The sequence below is a fragment of the Aquarana catesbeiana genome, linkage group LG02 (genome assembly GCF_042186555.1).
Source record: "Aquarana catesbeiana isolate 2022-GZ linkage group LG02, ASM4218655v1, whole genome shotgun sequence".
NCBI classification, from domain to species: domain Eukaryota; kingdom Metazoa; phylum Chordata; class Amphibia; order Anura; family Ranidae; genus Aquarana; species Aquarana catesbeiana.
Genome location: NC_133325.1, coordinates 160943948 through 160967761, shown reverse-complemented (window position 1 = coordinate 160967761; position 23814 = coordinate 160943948). Strand labels below are relative to the sequence as shown.

Here is a 23814-nt window from a genome sequence, read left to right as displayed (position 1 = left end):
TGGACTAGCGCAGCACTTTCGATTTATATCTTTTACACTACCCATGGGCTTTGTTTGATCCCATTCAGTGTTTGCAGCTGTCCATGTGCACCACTGTTCTCCAAGGTAGCGCAGGAATAATTTATACGAATATACACCAATGTAAATATTACTGACACGGTCTCACTACACTACAGTGAAACTATCTGAGCTGTCCCTACTCTAGCTGCACACTATGCAAAGCTGAATGATGATCCTCCTCACCACCCTCACACTATCCCTAGACTGACACTAAACTAATAATAATCTACACTGACAATTGAAGCAAAATAGCACAGTATAGCACACACTAACTAATAGCACTGAACAGAGCTCTGTTCTATCTCCCTCCACGCCAAAATCACACTGAAAATGGCTACCATTGAAAGAATACTTTTATACTGTGAGGTGGGAATGAACCATGATTGGATAAAGTCATGATGACAGTGTCCAATCATGACTCTGACAGTGCTCTGTGCCCTGATTGACTGAAGCTTTCACTGCTTCAGCCAATCAGGGCTTGCAATGCACTGTTCAGCGCTGCAATACATTGAGGTCGGTTCGGGGGGCCGAACAAACAGTCGAACGACCGAACAACAAAAGTTTGGCCCGAACTTATGCTCGGGCTGAACCGTTCGCCCATCCCTAGTATCACCTAAGGCTAGTCTCTTCAGTGGATATATGTAAGGGTTTACAACAACTTTAAGCTCGGGTTTCTTTTAGAAGACTACTAATGTCTTTTGATCCAGGCAGTATGGATATATATATTTTTTCCAGGAGGCTTCCACTGGGTAGTGTGGGCCATTGTGGCTGTCTTTTGGTCTAGGGATTATGGCTGTGCATCTTTTAATCTGCTGGTCAAATGCTGGTGTGTGTCCTAAAGTGATTTTTCAATAAAAATAAGATAAACATGTTATACTTACCTAATCTGTTGCAGACTATCTCTCTTCAACACCTCCAGCACATCACTTGCTTGATCTTCCAGGACCAGCTAGCACTGAGATTTAGACTCAACACTGGCTCAGCAAGGCCTTAGCAAATGCCCTTTGCAGGCAGGGACCATGGGCCCTTTAGTGTAGCAAAAATGTAAGTAGGTAGTCCTGGTGCTAGCTGTCCATGTGGCTACTGAGCCCAGTACAACATTTTCAGACCCTGACAGCCCTCCTGGGTGCAGCTGCCTCTCTCCACTGCCCGTGTCACCACAGTCCACTCCACTGGCTCTGCACCCATACCAGACTGCAATCTCCCAGTCCTCTCAGGCGTGCCTCCCCAGTCCTTTCTTGACTGTGTGTCACTCACCAGCCCTCCGGGCTGCGACCTGTTGTTCCTCCCTTGAGACTTGCCTGGCAGTGCTCTCTCCCACTGTGCTCTCTTGCTCCTCCTGTGCCTCCTGTCCAGGACACCTCCACGTGTTCTTCGAGGGTCCCATCTTCACCTGAGCCCAGGTCCAAGGTGACCCCCCCAGACTGGGGGGCTCCCTCAAAGGCCACGACAGCCTTGCACTCCATCTCCAGCTTCCTCCTGAACAACTCCTCCCCAGCTGAGCTGACCCTGGGTATTTAAGGAGGCCTGCCCCTTGCCAATACAAGTTGGGGATTGGTCAGGGCTCCTCAGAATACCCCAGGCAGCTCCATATTTCCTCTCCTCCTTCCTTTCCAGTAGATACTAGAATATTCTGGAAAGAAGTGGAAGGTCTTGGTGATGCTGCCCGTGAGTCACCAGCTCTTCCCTGAGTTACTCCCAACCCAGATCAAAACACACCCAGGCTTGGCTGTCAGCCAAGCCTGGAAATGTGCCTATGCTATCAAAATTCCTAGCCAGACTACCTCTAGCACACTAGAGGGTGCTGCTCTGAGAACTGAGCAATCAGCCATGTTTGATCACTCAGTTCTCAGTCTTAGAGCTGTTGGGAGACTGATGCAGCATCACAAAGATGCTGCATCCACCTAGGTAATATGGTTGCTAAAGAAAAAAAAAAGCCTCTTTTAATTTCCATCTACTCGTGTTAAAACAAGATAGTTAGTAGGGCTATTAATGTGCTGAGGGAAGGGGCCAGGGTGCAACTTTTTATCTTCTCTTACATCTCAAAATATTTGATCTGATATGCAGTAACGCCTTTCAATTATGGGTCTTGATGTTGGCCTTAACCACTGATTCTACATGTAGCAGGACAACGTGCTTCCTGTTTTTTGTGGGTTGTACGTTTCATTTTCAGAATAATGAAGCTGGGAATTTCCCCGTACTGCATAGCCAATACTGTTACATTAACAGGAACAAAAACATATGCACTGCTCTGCAGTGTATTCAGAAAAACTTCTGAAAAGGCTTTTGCTTAGGGCTCTTTTAACCCTATTGAATAGCTGTTGGATGCTGTGCAGTTTTACTGGAGGTTGAATGTTCACTGAAGTATTTCTGACAGGTTACAGTCTTGGGAGGTAAGTGATTCTAGTAACCACTTTATATGTGCAACATACTTCAAAATATAAACAACAAACATCTCTAGTCATAGTATCATAAGTAGGCCAGAATGGTATTTCTTTCATTTGGCTGAAGAACTGACACGTCTGAGCCTTTTATGTGTAAGTTCAATTATATTAACTTCTGTAGTTTGCTCTGACTCAAAAGAACCCTGTTCAGTAAGGGAATGATTGCTCCTCTATTCTGAGAATTGTTTGCACATGTGTATACACAAGTATTGGCTGGTGTGCTCTGCATTGAAGGGTTGTTTTATAATGTACTTAGTAAATTAATTATTCACAATCTTGTTAAATTGGCAGGATTGTGAGACAATGTTGGGTACCACACAACTCAGAATAAAAGACAACTATCGGGGAAAATTTATTTTTAAAAAATCTGTTTTCTGACATGCAGAATTGCGAAAAAGAAGTCTATTGGTTCAACGTGCCATTTAAGCAGTATTTGTATTGTTTGTAAATGCCTACCCTGCTTGGCAATAGTGATGAGTGTCACTTTGAGCCCATCACCTGTTTACATCATCAGTACCTACTAATTATTGGGTCTTTTTTATATAATTGCCAAATCAGGAAATTCCATCGGTAGAACGAGGTAAGGGGGAGTTGTTTTTAGGGTTACAGAGAGCCTTAAGGTCCATACACACAATAAGAAGATTGGAAGAAAATGTTCGTATGACAAACGATCGGCCGATTATCTGATTGTCAGTATAGTGTTTTCGACAGCCAATTCCGACTTTTTGGACGCCAAAAACTGAAGGTACAGGCTGGAAAATTTTTATCGTAAGTGAACACAACGTCCGGTTTTTCCGTTTAATCAGTACAGTTTTCGTCCGAAAAAAATCATTAGAATAAGGCTACGCATGATCGGAAAACGAAATAATATATTGCAATACAATAACATACATCACTTTCGACGGTGTGTTCTGTCATACAAGAATTTTAGTAAGTTGAGTAACCTCTTCATTTTTGATATGAGACTAGCATGCAACAGAAAATGGACAATCATTCGTCTGACATTCTCATCATGTGTACAAAGCTTTAGAGTGAGGGTTAATATTGGGGTTACAGGATGGGCTAGGTTTAGGTCTACAGCAAAGGTTAGTGTGAGGGGTGGTGTTAGGGTCACAGAAAGTGTTAGCATTATGATTACATGGAGGGTTAGTGTTAGGTAGGGATGAGTTCGACTTGAACATTGGCTGTTCGCCAAACAGCGAACACCCCAAATTGTTTGGTGTTTGGCTAATTTTAAAGGCTTATATGCATGGTATTGTCATAAAAAGTGTTTGGGGACCTGGATCCTGCCCCAGGGCACATGTATCAATGCAAAAAAAAGTTTAAAAAACGGGCGTTTTTTCGGAAGCAGTGATTTTAATAATGCTTAAAGTGAAACAATAAAAGTGTAATATTCCTTTAAATTTCATACCTGGGGGGTGTCTATAGTATGCCTTTAAAGGGGCGCATGATTCCCATGTTTAGAACAGTCTGACAGCAAAATGACATTTCTAAAGGAAAAAAAGTCATGTAAAACTACTATCGCTAGCGCCGGCTATAATGAATAGTCGGTCCGGCAATACACATAAAAGTTCATTGATAAAAATGGCATGGAATTTCCCCACAGGGGAACCCCGAACCAAAATTTAAAAAAAAAATGCGTGGGGGTCCCCTAAATTCCATACCAGGCCTGGTATGGATATTAAGGGGAACCCCACGCCAAAATTAAAAGAAAAATGACGTGGGGTCCCCCCAAAAATACGAGCACGCAACCTGGCAGGCTGCAGGAAAAGAGGAGGGGACAAGAGAGCGCCCCCCCTCCTGAACCGTACCAGGCCACATGCCCTCAGCATTGGGAGGGTGCTTTGGGGTAGCCCCCCAAAGCACCTTGTCCCCATGTTGATGGGGAGAAGGGCCTCATCCCCACAACCCTTGCTCAGTGGTTGTGGGGGTCTGCGGGTGGGGGGCTTATCAGAATCTGGAAGCCCCCTTTAACAAGGGGACCCCCAGATCCCGGCCCCACCCTGTGTGAATTGGTAATGGGGTACAAATGCACCCCTACCATTTAACAAAAAAAGTGTCAAAAAGGTAAAAAAACACAAGAGACGGTTTTTGACAAGTCCTTTATTAATTTCTTCTTCTTTCATCTTCTTTCTTCTGGTCTTCCTTCGGTGTTTTTCTTCTTCCTCCATCTTCTTCTTCTCCATCTTCCTCTTCTCCATCTTCTTCTTCCTCCGCTCTTCTCGTCCCGCATCTTCCTCCGGCCTCTTCTCCGCTCCGTCCGCACGATCCACCTCAGTGGGAGTCTTCCGCCGTGTGATGCTTCGGTTCTTCTGACACCTCTTATATAATGGAGGGCGGGGCCACCTGGTGACCCCGCCCTCCTCTGACGAATGGGGACTTCATGGGGAATTCCCTATGGCTTTCCCCATGTTGTCAGAGGGGGGCGGGGTCACCCGGTTACGTAAATGGGTGACCCCGCCCTGTTAGGGTTACAGGGAGGGTTAGTGTATGGAGGAACTTCACATTCAGTGCTCGAAACATTATGCCAAAAATCTAGTTGCTAATCTCTCTCTCTTAACTACTTTAGTGCCGGAAGGATTTACCCCCTTAATGAACAGGCCATTTTTTGCGATACGGCACTGCAACGCTTTAAATGACAATTGCACGGTCGTAATTTTGAAAAATAAAAAAAAACTATATTTTTTTTCTTTCTGCTATAATAAATATCCAATTAAAAAAATGTATTCAATAGTTTAGGCCAATATGTATTCTTCTACATATTTTTGGTAAAAAAAAATCACAATAAGCATATATTGATTGGTTTGCGCAAAAGTCATAGCGTCTACAAACTATGGAATATATTTATGGACTTTTACTTTTTTTAATTGTTTTTACTGGTAATGGCGGCGATCTGCGATTTTTAGCTGGACTGCGACATTGCGGCGGACAAATCTGACCCCAAGTGACACTTTTTGGGGACCAGTGGCATTATTACAGTGATCAATGCTAACAAAAAATGCTCTGATCAATGTATAAATGACACTGGCAGGGAAGAGGTTAACACTATGGGGCGATCAAGGGGTTAACTGTGTTCCCTGGGTGTGTTCTACCTATGTGGGGAATGGGCTTACTGGGACAACACAGAGATCGCTGTTCCTGATCACTAGGAACAGTAGAACTCAGTGCTGTCCCCTCTCAGAACGGGAAACAACCTTGTTTACATAAGCAGATCCCCGTTCTGGCTCTCTGTATCACAGGTGGCCGGCGAACATTGAGTCCGCCGGACCCCTGTGCGCCCACTGTATCTCATGCACGGACCGACATACAGGTAGGTCGGTTCGCGCAGCCGGGCCACCCTGCCACAGTATATGTGTGATGGGTGGTCGGAAAGTGGTTAAACATTGATGTTTTGAAGAGTGCTGCAGAACAAAATTGACACCTGCATTGAAAAAGGAACAATTTGGTTGCTTCAGAGACATAAAGACAATTCTGCTTACTATTAGGGCTTGTTTACACTTGCTTCAAAATGTGGCATTGGACACGCTTTTTTAAAACACTCGGAATGCCAATCACAGTACCTGTCACTAAATAAAATGGTTACCTTACAGTCCTGTTAACACCATATATTTGCTTTGCTTTGCTTCAAAAATTATACCCTGCTTCAAAGCATCTCTAAAGCCTCCATAGGAGTCTAATGCCACGTACACATGGGCAAACTTTTTGACGGACTAGGTCTGGCGGACTTTTCGACTGACTTTCCGAATGAACGGACTTGCCTACACACCATCAACCAAAGTCCGACGGATTCGTATGTAATGACATACGACCGGACAAAAACAAGGAAGTTCATAGCCAGTAGCCAATAGCTGCCCTAGCGTCGGTTTTTGTCCGTTGGACTAGCATACAGACGAGTGGACTTTTCGACCGGACTCAAGTCCGTCGGAAAGATTTGAAACATGTTTCATTTCTAGGTCCGTTGAACTATTGGGAAAAAAAAGTCAGCTGGAGCCCACACACGATCGAATTATCCGACAGACTCCGGTCCGCCGGACCAAGTCTGCCGTTAAGTCCGCTTGTGTGTACGCGGCATAAGACAAAGCTAGCTTACAGCACCTAAAGCTTTTGAGGGGCTTTCGGTCAGCGTTAGCTTCGCTTTCTTTTGGAGGTATTGCAGGAATGCAATATCCCAGGCTGCACAGGGAAACCAACAAGTGAACTGGAAAGACGTCATCAGCAGTCAATTCCAGTTCATGTTTATACAGGTGATACTCAAAAAATTTGAATATTGTGCAAAAGTTAATTTATTTCACTAATGCAACTTAAAAGGTGAAACTAATATATGAGATAGACTCATTACATGCAAAGCAAGATAGTTCAAGCCGTGATTTGTCATAATTGTGATAATTATGGCTTACAGCTCATGAAAACCTCAAATCCACAATCTCAGAAATTTAGAATATTGTGAAAAGGTGCAATTTTCTAGGCTCAAAGTGTCCCACTCTAATCAGCTAATTAAGCCATAACACCTGCAAAGGGTTCCTGAGCCTTTAAATGGTCTCTCAGTCTGGTTCAGTAGGAATCACAATCATGGGAAAGACTGCTGACCTGACAGTTGTACAGAAAACCATCACTGACACTCTCCATAAGGAGGGAAAGCGTCAAAAGGTAATTGCAAAAGAAGTTGGATGTTCCGAAAGTGCTGTATCAAAGCACATTAATAGAAAGTTATGTGGAAGAGAAAAGTGTGGAAGAAAAAGGTACACAAGCAGCAGGGATGACCACAGCCTAGAGAGGATTGTCAGGAAAAGGACACTCAAAAGTGTTGGGGACTTTCACAAGGAGTGGACTGAGGCTGGAGTCAGTTCATCAAGAGCCACCACGCACAGATGGATCCTGGACATGGGCTTCAAATGTCATATTCCTCTTGTCAAGCCACTCCTGAATAACAAACAATGTCAGAAGCGTCTTACCTGGGCTAAAGAAAAACAGACCTGGTCTGTTGCTCAGTGGTCCAAAGTCCTCTTATCTGATGAGAGCAAATTTTGCATCTCATTTGGAAATCAAGGACCCAGAGTATGGAAGGAGAATGGAGCGGCTCGCACTGCAAGATGCTTGAAGTCCAGTGTGAAGTTTCCACAGTCTGTGTTGTTTTGGGGAGGGAGCCATGTCATCTGCTGGTGTTGGTCCACTGTGCTTCATTAAGTCCAGGGTCAGCGCAGCCGTCTACCAGGAGATTTTGGAATACTTCATGCTTCCTTCCACAGACGAGCTCTATGGGGATGCTGACTTCATTTTCCAGCAGGACTTGGCACCTGCCCACACTGCCAAAAGCACCAAAACCTGGTTCAATGACCGTGGAATTACTGTACTTGATTGGCCAGCAAACTTACCTGACCTGAACCCCATAGAGAATCTATAGGGCATTGCCAAGAGAAAGATGAGAGACATGAGACCGAACAATGCAGAAGAGCTGAAGGCCGCTATTGAAGCATCCTGGTCTTCCATAACACCTCAGCAGTTCCACAGGCTGATAGCGTCCATGCCACGCTGCATTGAGGCAGTAATTGCTGCAAAAGGGTCCCAAACCAAGTACTGAGTACATATGCATGTTTATACTTTTCAGAGGTCCGATATTGTTCTAGGTACAATCCTTGTTTTATTGATTGCATGTAATATTCTAACTTTCTGAAATTGTGGATTTGGGGTTTTCATGAGCTGTAAGTCATAATCACCACAATTATGACAAATCACGGCTTGAACTACAGTCAGGTCCATAAATATTGGGACATCGACACAATTCTAATCGTTTCATTTCAAATCCATTGTGGTGCTGTATAGAGCCAAAAAGATTAGAATTGTGTCGATGTCCCAATATTTATGGATCTGACTGTATCTTGCTTTGCATGTAATGAGTCTATCTCATATATTAGTTTCACCTTTTAAGTTGCATTAGTGAAATAAATGAACTTTTGCACGATATTCAAATTTTTCGTGTATCACCTGTAGATTCTGGAAGATGCAGTTTGGAGAAGCAGTAAGGTGAGTGGGGTCCATTTATGTCCATCACTGTTTTATTATGTAGCGGCATCCCGACCTCCAAAGGCCTAATGGTGACCTCCAGAGTCAGGGAGAGCTGACATCCTTCCTTTTAGTGTGGGTTATTAGGCATGGTGGGTGTATTGCAAGAATGCAAAAAAAGAGATTTATTGTCTCTTAAACAGAATTGGGGGAGAAAGGAATAGGGCCAGGACACCCTTAGGCAGATGCAATAGTAATTGGCAGACTCTGAGACAAAATAATAGGCAGACAGCAATACAGGTAGAAGGCCTTTAAAGTGGTTGTAAATCCACTACAAAAAAAATAAAACAAAGACAAAGGCATAATGAGCTAGTATGCATAGCATACTAGCTCATTATGAAATACTTACCTTAGATCGAAGCCCACGCTGTGGTCTCCGCACACTGCTCCGGCCGGCACATCGCTCCCGGAGTTATTTCCAGGTATCACGGGCTCCGGCGCTGTGATTGGCCGGAGCCGCGATTATGTCACTCCCGTGTAGGAGCCGCCGGTAACGGTACGTCAGCTGAATCAACTGCACGAACGAGCCGTTGCTTCAGTGCGCATGTGCCAATGACGTCGACACATGCTGATACAGGGGATATCTCCTAAACCGTGCAGGCTTAGGAGATATCCACGGTAGCTACAGGTAAGCCTTATTATAGGCTTACCTGTAGTAAAAAGTGGATTGGGTTTAAAACCACTTTAAGCTGGATGCAGCAACTGTATTTGTAGAACTGCTGTCTCCTATGACACCTGAACTTTGAACAATCAATAGAGATCCATACACGTAACTCACAGTAACCCGTTAGAGATCCTTTCTCACAGTATCCTACTGCAGATCCTCACTCACTGAGCTCCTGGTCTCTCACTAGACTTCAAGATCCCAGTCGTCACTGAACCCCCTGAGCTCTTCCACAGCTCACCCACTGTAAACTCCTCAAGCTTCACCCACACTAACCTGCTGGGTCCCTGGCTTGGCACTCTGAGGACACTTTCCCACTTCTTCACCGCCCCCGGCTGATTAAAAGGCTGCTTTGGTACTCTTTCAGACTTCCATACATTGGCCTCTGATAACAGAAATGGTTGTCCCTTGCTGGCGACTATTCCTCCCTTTACCTCTGGCCTTGATCATCACTTGTCCCTGGCAACAGGAGTGGTCATCCCTTGTGGCAACTGCTTCTCCCTCACTGCTGACAATGATCCAGTTCCCCCGTCCGGTGGAACCTCTGCAACTTGGTTGGGCTTCCAGCCTGAAGCCCCAACCCCGCACTGCCTCTCTCAAACCTGGATAGGCCTCAGACAGCCTAGCAGGCAGGTGCTCCTGGGATAGGCCTCAGGCTTCTGGCCTAGCAGCCCGGAGCCTTGTGACACACATCCACCCAGACAGCCATCCAGGTGGCACAGAACCTCGATCACCTGACTCGTCCCGAATAAATAGGTGCTCTCAACAGGCCAAGGGACCAAAGAGACCCCTGCCAATTGGCTGAGTCAACCTATTTACTGCTAGTCTGAATTCCTTATGCCCTTATCATTCTACTGCCACAGGCAACAATGAAACCTAGTGACAGAAGAGAGAGGTGCATCAAATCCAGTGTTAGGGAAAAATCCAGTGAATCCCTTATCAATCAGCCAGGCTAGTTACCACCTAGCAAGCTAAATTTGTTAGCAACCCTGCCTACTATCAGGGTGCTACAATTATAAGAACTGCTTTGCCATTACTTTTATTATATGGATATAATGCCATATATACAATATGTGTATGTGAAACCAGAGGATTAGCAGAGCTGGGGGTTACTATTGAGCAGGGGATCAGCAAAGTTAGGGGTACTACTGAGTGGGGCATGAGCAGAGCTTGAGATACTGAGCAGAGGATTTGCTGAATGAGGGTGCTAATAAGCTGGGGATGAGCTTAACAGGGGTAATAATGAGCTGGGGATCTGCTTAGTGGGGGTACTACTAAGCCAGGGTTCTACTGGGCCCCTTTAAAACAAATAAAAAATCAACACACAGGGCATTTGCCAAGCTTCATTAAAGTGTTTTTTAACCCAAAAAAAAATAGAATAAAGATCCTGTTCCTTTAAAGCATTATATACAGCACAGTGCTCGTGCTGTGTCCTTTGGCCCCATGTGTCACCTGTAATACCTGGCTGATCCTGCCAGTTTCTACCCTCAACTCTCTGCGCTGACTCTGATATATCAGGGCTGCTGAACCCTGACACCAGAGTCAGTGTACGTGTCTCCGTCATCCGCAGCTTTGCTCTGTGTTTCCTGTGTCTTCTCCTCCATCCTCTCCCCCCTCCCTCTGTCTCTGACTGCCTGCTCCGTGTCCCCGCCGCCCCCTCCCGTCCTGCTGCTCAAATTAGGGTTAACTTTACATTATCCTCTTTGTTGATTAATCTAATGTCCCTCTGTGACTGTGCTTTATTAAAAAATGCAGCTATAAACCTTGTTTACCTAGTGCAGATTGGTGATCAGATGACATGCCACCTCTCTCTTCTCTCACATGGCAGCTGCAGCGGGTGGGGCTGCCTCTCTCCTCCTCCCCTCCTGAATGACGTCAGCGGGGGATCCTCGGCCCTGCCCGCTGCATCGGGCCGAGAGAAGAGAGAGGTGGCATGTCAGGTGATCGCCGATCTGCGATCAGTAAACAAGGTATATTGCTGCATTTTTAATAAAGCACTGTCACAGGGGGATATTAGATTTATCAACAAAGAGGAAAATGTAAAGTTAACCCTGCGGGTTAACAAACACTTTCAAGCTTCAAAAGCATCACAGAAGCATTGCTGAAGAATTACTGAAGCAACACAGAAGCATCAAAAACATAAAAAAATCATGTTGAAGCGGTAGGCGCTTTAATGTGTGTTAAAGTCGAAGCAAGTGTAAATGAGCCCTTATTGTTCATGTTATTATATTTTCGTTGTATGGTATTATTTTATGCTGTAGTGCTTTACAACGTACAGTAGACATACAGTACATACACCTTAACAATATAGGACAGGAAATAAAAGGTTTTTGCGGTACCAGCTCATAAACTTACAGTCTTAACAGGAAAGAAAGAGAAAACAACAAGGATGACCGCATACTGTTAACAGTGAAAATAAAGTGTTAACACGTTTCACACCACAGGTGCCTAAGCATAATACTTGCCTTTTCCCTGTGTGCTGTGATTTTTTGGACTTTTAAATATTGCAATAAAGAATATGAATTTTCACTGTTAAAGCAGTTGTAAACCGCCGATTAAAAAAAAAAAAAAACTGCAAGGCAATGCCATAATGTGCTAGCATGATAGACTTACCTTGGAACGAAGCCCTCCAGCGCTGTAAGACAGGAACGTGCAGTCAGGGGAGGCAGGTGAAGCTGAGCCTCACCTGCCATGAACATAAAAAAAATGTATTGAGCATCGAGGTTTGTAAATTTGGGAGTTAGGTAGCTACCCCACCACCGGGGGGGGGGGGGTTCAGGCACCCCCCCTGCTATGGTTCCAGAGATACGGAGCTCCTTGCGTAGCCTGTCAGAAGCTGCTATACATACAGCGCGGCCAGTTTAAATACAAGCTGGCACACGCTATTTGTCAGAGGCACTGAGCTCAATGGACAGCTTGGAGCCTTGGACCAATGGTAAAGCGCCATTGGTCCAAGCTGTCCAATAAAAATGCTGCAGTTGAGGCACGCACTGCAGTGTCATAGAAGGGAGCATGTGTCTAAAAGACATATGTTCCCTTACAGCCCAGTCCTCTTACCTACAAGGAAAAAACATGGGTTTATGGGTATAAGGTTTACCCATAATACCAAGTTTTTCTCACACAGTTAAGAGGGAGAATCTGCTGTTACTGAAAAGGTACTTTTTATTAAAGCTAAATAATATATAATTATGCTATATGTTATAACATAATTTATTAATTACCGTATTTATTGGCGTATAACACGCACTTTTTTCCCCTTAAAATAAGGGGAAAATCGTGGGTGCGTGTTATACGCCGATCCCCGCTATTTTGTGATCTGTCGGAGCGATCGCCGCGATCGCCGCCGACATTCACATAACTTGTATTCTTAAACATGGCGCCGCGGAGTTCGGAGGGACTCGGGGGCGCTCGTTCAGCTGAACGAGCGCCGCTGAGGACACAGTGACTGGGCGGAGCCGAGATACACATAGCCGAGGGTTCTCGGCTTTTCTCGGTGCCGTTCACAGTCACGCCCAGTCCCGCCATTGGACCTCTGTTATGTCCATCATAGGGACTGGGCGTGACTGTGAACGGCGCCGAGAATAGCCGAGAACCCTCGGATAAGTGTATCTCGGCTCCGCCCAGTCACTGTGTCCTCGGCGGCGCTCGTTCAGCTGAACGAGCGCCCCCGAGTCCCTCCGAACTCCGTGGCGCCATGTTTAAAAATACAAACTAAACGTTTGTATGTCGGCGGCGACAACGCTGCACGGACCACTGGGGACAAGGCTGCACGGACCACTGGGGCAAAGATGCACTGGGGACAAAGCTGCACTGGGGCAAAGCTGCACTGGGGCAAAGCTGCACTGGGGACAAGGCTGCACTGGGGCAAAGCTGCACTGACAAGGCTGCACTGGACACTGGGGAAAGGCTGCAGATGAACACTGATGAGGCTGCATTGATGGGCATTTAAATGTAAGTTTTTTTTTTCTTAAACTTCCCTCCTAAAAGTTTTTTTCCTTAAAATTCTCTCCTAAACTTGGGGTGTGTGTTATACGCCGGCGCGTGTTATACGCCGATAAATACGGTATCTATTTACTGTGAAATTACTGGTTTGAATTTAAAACTTCAAACTTCAGTATTTTGTCCGTTAAGACACCTGCTTGAGTAAAGTTTTTGAAAATATAGTAAATTACCTTAAAAACAATATATAATAATTATTTGTATATTACTTACTTATGGTAATTAACCACTTGCCACCCAGGCCAATACTGACACTTCTCTTCTACATTTAAAAATCATAATTTGTTTGCTAGAAATATACCCAGAACCCCCATACGTTTGTAAATATTTTTGTTAAATGAGTATAACTAGTAGAACTGTAATTGCCTACATAATGAGAATCAAACAAGTAACTTGTGAATATTGAACCTGATATTAGCCAGTGCCCCACCAGCCACTGACCTGACCGTACGTGTAAAGTCACCGCTGAGGGGGCTGACATGTTCCCCCTGTCTGTCTTCTGGGTTCGCAAGCTCTGGCTATGTGATTGTAAGGACCTTCAGAGCGTATGTGCAGCAAGTTTAGGAGATATTCACAGTACCTACAGGTAAGCCTTATTATAGGCTTACCTGTAGGTACAGAGTAACAGAGTTTACTACCACTTTTAGCATCTGTGACGTGAAATGTGTTAACATTTGATTTTCCTTGTTAACAGTGTGCGGTCTCTGTGCAGGCACAAACCTGGACCTGCCCTGCTGTCCAATCTGAGGCTGAGCCTGGCAGTTCTCTAATAGGCTGGCTCCGGAACTGTGCATGACAAAGGGCAGATACGAGAAGAGAGGTGGGGGTAGGCGGTGCATATTATTCTCTATATTTTACTGTCCGTGCTGGAAAGTGTGGGGATGGGGGGGGTGCTGGCTGGGCTCTGTGAGACTGTCACAGACACTCAGCCTTAAGAGATGCAGACAGCTTCTCCTGATGTACAACGTCTATAGGTTGCCTCAATGGGGCACACTTGAAATCTGGAAGGGGGGTGGTAGCCCAACCAGTGGCCCCAGGGCCGCATACATCCCAAGAGGGCTATGCATGCAGCCCAACACAAAATTGTAAACTTGCAGCTATGAATGTTGAATGTTCACATCTGGAGGGATGCTGGGGTTGCAATGTTTGGCATAGCACCAGCGGCGGTGGCCGGCACAGAGAAACAGGGCCCAGGAACACCTGAAGGGATGCGGGGGATGCTGTGTTTGCAGTAGCACCAGGGATTCCCGCTAGCTAGTGCCAGCAAAGTAAGTGCCACATAGCTGGATCTGGGGGGTGCTCGGGTCGCTGCACCCCTCCCCAGATTTCATATACGCCCCCCAAAGCCCAACCGCACTCAACTCCCCTCTACCCCTGACACTGTGCCTAGCCATCTCCCATCTCTGCACTGTATACACAAAGCCTGAACACACAGCACATGGTTGAAATCTGATCATCTGCCCAAGTTTTTTTCGGACAGAATTGCAACAGTTCCACCCACGGTTCCAAATCACACTACAAACGAGGCGAAACTCACCTCACGTGTTTGCCATTCATACTTAATGGCACCTCAAATGCAGTGCAATTTTGCCTTGATTGTCACCCGACAGAATCACATGGCAATTGTGGCAAAATGCATCGCACAAATCTTGTCACCCAAAAAGGAGCAGGAGTTTCCTTTGGGTGACAGTTTCATGTGATGCGTTTTGGCGCAAATGGCGTGTGACAAGCATAGCAAAATTGCACCGTGTTTGAGGTGCCATTAAAGTGGTGTTCCGGCCAAAATTATACTTTTTAAATAAAAAATACCCCTATAATACACAAGCTTAATGTGTTCTAGTAAAGTTAGTCTGTAAACTAAGGTCTGTTTTGTTAATTTATAGCAGTAGCTTGTTATTTTATAAACTTACAGCAGGCCGTGGCCATCTTAAGTGTGGGCATCTGAAGCCAGACTGTATTTCTTCCTGGATCTCATCCTTGCAGATCTCGCACATGCTCAGTGCAGCACAAGCAGTGTAATAGGTTTCAGGTCAGGTTTCCATAGCAATGGCAGTTTCAGAGGAAGTTTCTGCCCCTTCCCAGAAGGCATTGCAAACAGGAAATGATGCGATGGGTCGCGGCCAGGGAGGAGGAAGTGAAAAATGAATACTGCAGATATACAGTAGGTGCTGAGAAAAAAAATTAAAAAATATCCAATTTGTTTACAGTGCACAGTTTAGTGAGGGATGCTGAAGAGTTGTAAAAGTGGGTGGAACTCCACTTTAAGCATGAATGGCAAACACGCATGGTGCGTTTTGCCATAATTGCAGTGTTTCTGAATTGTGGGCGAAATCTGCCCACGATTCAAAATCGAGAAGTGTGAATGGGGTTTTATTGTTGTTTTTTATGTGCAGCCCAAGAAATTCCTCTTCTTCCAATGTGGCCCAGGAGAGTCAAAAATTACAATTCTATCTCTTTATACATCTTAAAGGGTATGTAAACCCAATCAATTAACTTCTATTATTTAGTCCCTTTTTGACTGATAAGTATACAAATTAAAGCAGTTTGTGCTCTCTGCCATTTGCTGACTATTGTTCCCAGCAGTCTCCAAGGACTACAGAACCCCTCCTTTCTATCTAATGGAGAAAAGGAGAGGAGTAGGTTTTTGTAGTTCTGCCATAGACTGACAATGCTTCTTTTCCATAGATAGAGTACAGAGAGTAAGTGTTGTTACTCTATGACAATAAATGTGTTACTGGCAGGATCATTACATTTTTTGTTCTTGGGTTTAGATTCACTTTAGGATAAATTTTCCATGGGTCTGACGGGCACAGTCCTAGCACGGAATAATTATTGGTTTTAAAATACTAAATTTGGACTTCAGTCAGAACACAATGCATTTTCTTATCATTTTTTTTTCTTTCCCTTTCCTCAGAATGAAGCATAATGGTAGAAAACATCCTGAAATGTCATAATTTGCCAGTGCCAGGGCAGCAAAATTGAATAGAGGTGTAACAGCACATCAACCGTTTCAGGCTTGCAGTACTGATGTCCTCCTGTAGGGCTGCCTGTAGGGGTGGAGGCATTCTACTCAGTTCTTGTGTGTCTTCCTGCCCATAGACTTTGGGGGGAAGGGTATTTAAATCAACTGATGATAGCCTGTCACTGCACAGAGTTCCACTGGCAGTGATTTGCGGTGCCTCAGAGGACTCTCCTCCTTGCGCCATCACTGGTATTAAAATATATTTTTCTATCAGTCTTTTCATTTCTGATGTAAGAAATAAGTAATTAAGGTATATAAACTGAGTTTTAAAGAAGGAGGATAAAGTGTTACTGAACCCACAATAGTAAAATCAGTGTGTATATGCAGTAAAGCATGCTTTTTATACTCACTGAACCTAAGGGGTTCATCCTCTGCATTGTGTAAAAAAGCTGTTTGATCCTGTATGCACAGATTCCCCTCTTCTTCCACTGACTCCAGACCATGTTCGGATAATACAAGGCCTTTGGAGTCAGGCTGCACATGCTCAGTTTGGTGTGTATTGCTAGAGAGGTTTTTTTTCCCTCGGAAAGTGTATGTGATCAGCACAGGGCTAATCAGCACTGTCCAGACAGAGGGTCAGGGGTACTGGATCCTGATAGGGCAGCTCAGTGCAGTATGAAAACTCCTCCTACAAGCTTTACCAGGAACTGATTGAAGCCACAAGACTGCTATATACTGCTGATGAGAAAAGGTATTTAGCAGTCTATATTTACTTAAAAAAAAAATTTATTTCTATGTACTGTGTACTGTGGGAGACCAAATATAGTGCAGGGTCCTGGGTTTAGTAACACTTTAATCTTAGAGTTTAGCCTTAAATAACTGAAAGAAGATTGTTGTATAGATGTGTGTGCTGAAAAAGAAGAAGCAAAGAACAATATTATTTCCTACAGTTTTACATAGAAGGCAAGAACAAGCAGCTGTGCAACACTACTTTTCTTCTTTCCTTGTTTGGGCCATTTCTGATACCTATCCTAAAGGAACCCTGTAATCAGACCAACTAAGCAAAACAATACAACTGTAGAGCAGAACATAGATGAGTCATTTTTTTGTTTAACCTGCAGGTTGAATTAAAAAAAAAAATGACTTGATTCCCCCATCTACGCATTCGGGTTAATCCTCTTTAAAACTTTGAATTCTGACAGCAGGGAGACTTCCCCACTGGCAGAATACACTGATCAGTGCTGTTGGCTATAGCCTGCAGTGTTGATTGGGAGAGGAAAACCCAATAGGGTGGTTGTAGAGAAGTTGATTGGTAGACATTTCACCCTGTGCACCCTGGAGCTCCTTCTCAACTACTTTCCTTTGCCGGTCTGAACCAACCAGACTCCACCCACTGGTCCTTACACCCTAGGTAAAACAGAAATTAAAGGGCCCTTCACACTTGTACACAAAGATTCTGCCACTGATTCTGGTGTAGTCCCATAAATTCAAAGAGGTCTATTTAAAAAGCAGCAGTATAGCCATAACATGATGTGTGATGTGCTTTACAGATGTGGAGTGCACTCCACTGGCTCCAGCAGTCCAAAGCAGATGCAGCACAATAGCAATAAATGGGGACCTGTTTAATAAAAAAAAAATCACAAGGTAATGCTGCATTCAGCAGTGAGAACTATGTAGGATACTGCAGGTTGCAAACCATGGCATGAATTTTATGAATGGAAAAATCATGGTATGGAGTAGCCTTGTGGAATATGAAAGAAAGAATATAGCAATATCTGCTCTCTGTGATAAATGTGGTAGCTCCATTCACATCTCCCCAATTAACCACAATTATTACTGTGACCCCTGGGCTTACCTTCCTATTCTGCAAGCAGGACCTTTGTGGTTGCTCACTCTGACACTATTCCCCTCCTGGTTGCATCACCAGAAGTCCCAGGGTCAAAAGAGTGGAAGGTGAACCATGCACATGCCGCTACAGTCAGAGTGCTGATTGGTTAGGGATCATTGCACTCACTATTCTCCTCTAGACACTGATCTCACAAGTGATATTCAATAAGCTCTTCTGAATTCAGTACTTAAGTATGATGATGGTCTTAGCTGGCTCAAAGGGAAGGTGGGTATATGTAGCAGGGAGGGCAGCATTTTTGCAAACCAGATGGTTTGCACTACTCAAAAGCACTGTGGTTTTAAAATGTCATGTCCTCCTGTCCTACTACAAGTGCTCCTATGTGATCATATTATCATATTATGAGGGATGTAAACTGGATTACAGTAAATGATGTGGCACACATTAGCAAACAAGTTTTGGTGCTACGAACAGTTTCTCTTTCAATTCCACACAGAAACAAAATTTTAAAAGTAAAAACGATTTTTTAGGAAAAGTTGCTAGAACTGATATATGTACTGGAAAACTGGCATAATCTTTCAGAACCATGAAGGGCTAATAGGTTGCACTGAATTTTACTGGAAGCCAGTGTCATATGGGGGGTGGTTAGCTCAGTAAAATATAAACCTTAGCGCCTTTGCATAAAAGAACTGATCATCAAACTCCAGCTGCAGTAAAAAAACTTGCTAATAAGCAAATGACAAAGAAGCAAAGTGAGACTAAGGTTGATCACATTCATGTAAACATGCAGAACACACAAAAAAATATCAAAGTCTCATTAGGTGATGAAACAAAATTCTCGTGCTTAAATTGACATCTCCTGTGCAATGGTGTTCAGACTGGGTGCCCCATATAGATGTACACTCACCCTGGATGTTGACCAACTATTGCTAGTATGGTCGTTTAGGCATGTGGGGATACCCCTAGAGAGCCTGTTGAAATTACGTCTCATGCATGAATGCACCTCATAAATATAGATGGAAATGACAAAGGAGAACCTTCATTGCGCAATGCCGTAAAACCCAGGTTTATTAAAGTTTTATTAAATACACAAATTAAAATAATTCGCTCATACTTAAAAGTGCCTTATAGTCCTGGTAACAGGTGATTATTAAGGGTAATGGGCCAGGAAAGCAAGAGAGCTGGGTCTGATGGACCAGTGTGAATAGCAGTGGTGCCGTTGATAGGAGTCAGCTGTCTCTGCATTTTCAGTTATCTGTTTGCAAGAAAAAAACACCTGTGTGGGCAACTTTGTTTGAACTTTTCCTTTTTGTTTAAATAAAAGTAGGCCAGAAAGCCTTAACCACAGTTGGAGTGATGCAAACTTTGAAAACGCTCACCACCACTGAGCTAACCAAAAAAGCAAAGTGAGAATATAAAAACAGTTTGCTGCGCTTAGGGTTGATCATATTCATGTAAACATGCAGAACACACAAAGGATTAATAAAGTCCCATTAGGTGATGAAACAAAGTGCTCGTGCTTAAATTGACATCTCCTGTGCAATGGTGTTCAGACTGGGTGCCCCACATAGATGTACACTCACCCTGGATGTTGACCAAATATTGCTAGTATAGGGAGCCTGTTGACCACAATTATCACACATTATCAGCCCTGATAATAAAAGCCGCTGTTTGCGGCGTTCAGCTCGGTAGTTTCGCACCTAAATGTATCTTAGATGTTTCTTAGGAGAAAGTGAACAAGTTTAAAATAAGCTTGTCCTAATGTAAAGGCTAAGTACAGAGTTTTCCTCATTAACATACAATAAGGAAGCCAAACTTCTAAATCTTTAACCCTGTGTTAAGCCTAGTACACATGGACGAATGTTGGGCAGCATGGGTTGGTTGAATAGAAACTGGCCTACATTCGGCGCCTGTGTACTGCAATAGGTCCGACAGAAGCCAGACGTTCAGACAGCTTCTGACAAAGGAGCATGACCAAAAACGTGGGGGCCATCCACCTATGGTTGCCACCTCATCCCTTTAAACCCGAACACATATTAAATACACAGGCTCTGTGGCCGATTAAGGTGGTAATTAAACTCACTTGGTGCCTTATCTGCATTAAATTGGTCTCAGAACCTGTGTAATTCAAAAGTGTTCGGATTTAAAGGGATGAGGTGGCAACTCTACATCCACCTGTCAGAACACAATAGCACAACAGGGCAGATTGCTGTATAGTTAGTACAGCGGCTCCTCCTGAGCTGTCAGTTTTTTTTGTTCAGCCCGCTGGGTTGAACGGGAAAAAAAACTACTAGCGTGTACTAGGCTTTAGAGCAGACAGTGCTCAAATCTTGTTTACAACTGATAACGAGAACTGCCATGACAGTACAGACAGGGTTATTTATGGCAAACATATTTCCCCAGGCCCCTCATAAACAAAGTGCCTGAGTTATAAGAAAAAGCATCAAAATGGTAATCAGTGATTTCTAATTGTTGTTTTTTTTAAGTTATGTTATGTAAATAAGGACATGTAACAAATATAAATGAGATGTTATCCCAGTTTGGCTGCTAAAGTGGAAATATAGTTTAACCACTTCACTTTCCCTCCTTCCTGCCCAGGCCAATTTTCAGCTTTCAGCACTGTCGCACTTTGAATGACAATTGCGCAGTCATGCAACACTGTACCCAAACAAATTTTTATAATTTTCTTCCCACAAATAGAGCTTTTTTTTGGTGGTATTTGATCACCACCAAGTTTTTTATTTTTTGCTAAACAAACTAAAAAAGACTGAAATTTTTGAAAACAAAAAAGGATTTTCTTTCTTTCTGTTATAAAATTTTGTTTTCTCCTTCACTGATAGGCACTGATGTGCACTGCTGAGGTGGCACTGATGAGTTAGCACTGATAAGGTGGCACTGATGAGCACTGATGAGGAGGCACTGATATGTGGAATTGATGGGCTCTGATAGGCAGTACTGATATGCAGCATTGATGGGCACCGATAGGCGGCACTGATATGCAGCACTGATAGGCACTGATAGGCGGCACTGATGTGCACTGATAAGTGGCTTTGATGGGCACTGATAGGTGGCACTAATGGGCACTGACAGGCGGCACTGACAGGTGGAACTGATGGGCACTGACAGCTGGCACTGATGGACACTGATAGGCGGCACTAATGGGCAGCACTGATCATGAGGTTCAGATTTTACTGATGGGCACTGATTGGCACAGTGATAGGCAGTGATTGGCACTGTGGTGGGCACTGATTGGCATTGTTGTGGGCACTGATTGCCACTTTGATGGGCACTGATAGGTGTTTCTGTTGGGGCACTGACTGGCAGCTGATGGACACTGATTGGCATTATTGGTAGCACATCTGATGGGGCCATGCGGATAATCAATGTGCTGATGATCAGCCGCCGATCGTCTCTCCCTGTCAGCGCGAACCTAGGAAAGTCGTTTACCGGTACTTCCTGGTTCACGCTGTGATCAGTTGTGATTGGTCACAGCTGATCACGTGGTAAGGAGTCTCCATCCTTACTATGATTGGAGATGCAGTGTGTCAGAGTAAAACACAGCACCACTGATCGCCGTGCTGCAGCTCGCGCTCGCATGTTATCCTGCTGGACGTCATATGATGCCCAGTCAGGAAAACTGAACCACCGCCTGGCCGTCATTCTGCTATAGGCCGGGCGGGAAGTGGTTAAGCTTGGGCATCCAAAAACTTTTAGATACTGAATGTAGAGCCAGTTGTATTAGTCATTCCAGGAATGGTTTTGCAGCTGGAGAACACAAAGCATAATCTATATAATCTGTAACATTTATATCGTAAGTGGTTTTCTGTTTTACAATTTTCTCACTTTAAAGCAGAACTTCACTCTCTCAATCAACATTGACTATTTTAATCCTTATGCTGCTAGCATTAGTAAATAGATAAGAAAGTATATCATATTTACTTGTTTTTTTACATTTCTTCAGTTATTTTCTGGTTTCCAGGCCTAGGTAAATGATGTCATACATCCCAGGAGTCTTCAGGAAGGGAGGAGGATTTTCTCAGCTAAACACACCCTCCTGCCTGCATGTCTGCGCTAAAGACAGATTGTTTCCAGGAAGTAGATGCTAAATGAACCATCTACCCTTACTCAAGATGGCCATGGCCAGGAATGCTAAGGGGTGTTTTTCAAAATAAAGTATGGAGACATGGATGGTTGGGGGAGTTTACTTTGAATATTATAAAATAATTAAATAGTGTTTTTGGTTTGTGGTGCTCATATGCAGTCTTGTCCCACTTGTAGGCAGGTGCAGTCTGCTTTCTCCACTGCAGGTGTCTCTCTTCCCCAGAGGCACTGCAGTTGAAGGGGAAGTCAGGAAGAACACAGTTCCTCTTAGGTTTCCTGGGTCACTATGAAAGCATTCCATTGGATGCTGCTGCCCCATGTAACTCTGGCAGCTATTTTGGGTCAGGCAGGGGCTATTGAAGGCCCTGGCTCCCAGATTTGCCACGCATTTGAGAGTTGGTAGAGTAGGGACAGGTACCACGCCTGGTAGGGACAGTACTAGCGGCAGGGAAAGGCTCCTGATAAGGAGTGAAAGTGTAGGGCTCGCAACTTCTCTGGAAACCTGCCTCATGGGCACAAGACGGCCAGGCTGCATGCCTCCCCTCTCTGCAGACACTGACAGCTGGGCTACATTCTGCTTTCTACATGCTGTTGGAACTGTAAGTGATCCTAGTTGGGCTGCCTTCCCTCGGGGGTTATTTGTGACCTGTTTCTGCATTGTTTTAATAAAAGCTCTTTCATTGCAATGGGACTGAGTGTGTTTTTCCGCCGTACTGCACTGCATCCCACCTATACGCTTTAACATTTTTCATCATTAGGAGGGTTAAGTACAAACGACATATCTCACACTAACATTAGTGAATCCAATGTGACAGCAAATCACAGTGGTCACGTGATCAGGAAATCTGTCCAACCACCCACCTTAAGACCCATTTGACATCTGTGTGGTTGTGATTCCTTGAACCCATGCTGTCTGTGTTCAGGTACCCGCACTCACATGCCTGTCAAATTGGGAGCAACAGTTGTGTCCATGCAACCACTGCATCCCAATTGACATGAATGGGACTGCCTGCATGGGGGCGCAGGAATACCTGGGCATCTCCGTGTGCAAACACGGCCCTCACTATTATTATATTTCTTGCTTACTTGCATTTTATTTATTTGCATTTCTTACTTGGAAGAAGTTTTACAGACGAAAGATGACAAACTGCCAAAGAAATGTGAATTCATGAAATGAATTAAGTTTTGTTTGGTTATCCCACAGTAACAATGCACAATGTTCTATGGACTATTTGTTTATGCATTAAACAAACAGCAATTGGCCTCAGAAAGTTTTCCACCCTGTACACACAGGAGGTACACGGGAGATCATTCACAAACATACTGCACTCCAGTGTCCCAGATGTAAGTGATATTGTGATCGCAGAATAAAGTGGATCTATATTCAAATATCAAGAAAAAACTGCGCTTAAATCTTGCCAGCATACGTAAATAAAGGGAAAAGAAGTGTTGGAATACTTTTACTGTAGAAAATACTGATTATGGCTCCCTTTAGTGTTGGTCACATGCCAAAAGCCTGGGCATTTGATTATGTGATCTAGTTGAAGGGCAAGGTCAGAGATCAGCCTGGTTGATCTTCCTCTTTGGCTGAGATCATGAATGCAGCGATTGGCATTGAATGAACAATGGACAAGATTTTTTTTCCAGGAAATGTAAATATTTTAATACTTCTTTTACC

At 44.1% G+C, this 23814-nt stretch overlaps 1 protein-coding gene across 2 annotated transcripts in view; it reads left to right on the top strand.

Moving 5' to 3' along the window:
* Positions 1–2225: 2225 nt before the first annotated feature.
* Positions 2226–23814, top strand: part of LOC141127359 (TRAF family member-associated NF-kappa-B activator-like) — a 115569-nt gene continuing 93980 nt past the window's right edge. The window contains exon 1 of one of the 2 annotated variants that reach the window (XM_073613702.1): positions 2226–2453. The gene's annotated coding sequence lies outside the window, so the exon portion shown is untranslated. The remainder of the gene's footprint in view (positions 2454–23814) is intronic. The other variant, XM_073613701.1, reaches the window with a different exon arrangement.